This window comes from Octodon degus, unplaced genomic scaffold (genome assembly GCF_000260255.1).
Source record: "Octodon degus isolate 3935 unplaced genomic scaffold, OctDeg1.0 scaffold00058, whole genome shotgun sequence".
NCBI classification, from domain to species: Eukaryota; Metazoa; Chordata; class Mammalia; order Rodentia; family Octodontidae; genus Octodon; species Octodon degus.
Window position 1 is genome coordinate 9,423,476 of NW_004524634.1, and position 2,455 is coordinate 9,425,930.

Here is a 2,455-nt window from a genome sequence, read left to right on the forward strand (position 1 = left end):
ATTATAACTTACAATGAAATAATGTATGTTATTTTTATAACTATGTGTTGGTGTTACATAATCTCAATATTCAGCTTTTATTAGAAAAGTTAATTCAATTTTTAAAGAGTTGATTCTAGATGTAAGTAACTTAAATGACTGTACAATGTTCATGCTCAGAATTCTTAGCAGCAGACTTTTTTTTTATTAAAGTTTCAAAGCTGCTAAAACTTTAAACATTTTTGGAAATGTCCTATTTAGAATCAATTCTGATTAATGTGGTATATACCTTTAAAATATCTGTTTCTACCAAGGAGTTTTGCATGATAATAGTGTATTTATTTCTTCACATTTCAAATTCTCCAGCTTTTTTATCCTCTTTACACCAAAAGTCATAATTATTTCCATAGCAACCATTCTTACTGTCAGAGGTAGACATTTTTACTTCTATTGGGTCTTTTTAAGGAAAAAAGGAACATTAAAAATAAATAAAAGGTTTTTTGTCGATTTTGTGAATATCGACAAAAGTATAAAACTGTATTGAAGTTTGCTATAGTTTACTATCCATGGTATGGAGCTACTGGTTAGTGGTAGAACTTTAGAGATAAGAACTAGCGAGTTGTCTTTCTGTTACTGATGGTACTAACAGACACTGTGAGTCTCTAGTTCTTTTCCCTTTGCTCTGTCCACTTCCCAACCTGGAGGGGAGCACTCTTTTTCTACCAAGGCTCTGCCATGGTGTGCTGCAGCAGTCCTCAGGCATGAGGCCCAGTCCATCTTTGGTTGCAACCACCAAAATCTGTGAACCCAAACTAAGCTCACTATTTGTTGATGGATTCAGCTATTTGTCACAGTAACCAAAAACTGACAATATGGGCTTCTCTTAGCAGTTCAGATAAAAAACTGATCACCATAAATTATGATAAAAATAAACTTTAAAGCAATGTTTTTTCTTTTGCAATCTAAAGATATAACTATTATGTCTTTTTACTGCCTCACAATATCTTGTGCCAAGAAGCAAGTTTTAATATGCCTCAATTATAGAATAAGTGCATTCAGATATAGTCCAGTTTAAAAATCTGCTTTTTGCTTGTTTTATTTTTTAAAGAGAATATAAAATAACGATAAGAATTAAAAATGATACAGAATTTCACTAAGCAAAAATAATATGAATTGCATAGTATTTATTATAATCATAGTGCTGTCTTAACTTAGTTGTTCAGATTATCAGATATATATACACAAAATTGGAGAAAAGGAAAAAAAAGAAAAATTTGCAAGAAATTAAGAAAGAGGAAAAAATGGAAAAGAAGACAAATAAAAATTATTAAGCATTAGGGCTGGCCATATAGCTCAGCAGATTAAAGTGTCTGCTTAAGCAGACACAGGGACTGGGGTTCGATGCCTGGCATGCAATGCTAGTCCTGCCCTGGAGCATGCTGAGCAGGTGATTGAGATTGGGAGTGATTGTTTGGGCCTGTAATCCCAGTGTATGGGAGGGTGAAAAACAGGAGGATCACTACAAGTACAAGCTATGTACTAAGACCCTGTAGACCCTGTGCTAAATATATTAAAAAGAAAAATAAGCATTAACTTCTCTTTTCCATAGACCAGTGAAAATCCACGCTACAGTTATCCAAGTAATCCTTCATAAATACACAGATACATCCCTATATATAATTTTTTGATCCTCAGTTACTGACTTAAAAGAAAACTTGAATCAAGAGGATAAGTTACATAGAATAGCCCATCTAAAAATTAAACAACTCATTTTCTTTCAGTGCATTTCCCCCAAATATTTGCCATTTATTCTCAAGTATAGACATGTGGGCATTGATGCAAACCTTCCACTTTATTGGTTCAAATTATTCCTACACACCACTGGACGGTGATGCTGATTTACTAATAAGGAATGTGGTAACTTTTATTTTTCTTATGGGTAAATTTGATCACAGGTCATTTTAGGTTGATTTTCCAATAATTATTACCATCACTACTAATGGAACACAGTTTATAAACTGAGCAATGGGACACAGTATTTTAGATATGTTTTGTACCAAGTCATAAGACTATTAATTTTAGGCATGGTTTCTTTTTTTTTTGGGGGGGGGAACTGGGGATTGAACTCAGACACTTGGGCTTGCCAGGCAAGCGCTTATTCTACTGAGCCATCTCCCCGGCCCCAGGCATGGTTTCTATAGTGTATATCAAGTCATACAGAAAACCAACTGTAGGATCCAAGCTATTGATTTCCATTTGAGTACTTCATTGCTGAATGAATTGACATATAAAATAAAATAGAAACCTTTAAGGTAAATAATGTTAAATACGGTTTTTTACAACTGTTATCATAACTGTTCATTTACAGAATTTTAAACTTCAAAAGAAAAAAAAATATATGGGCTGAAGGATAGTGGGATAGTGCCTGCCTGGCAAGAATAAGGTCCTGAGTTCAATTTCTGGTTAAAAATTAAAA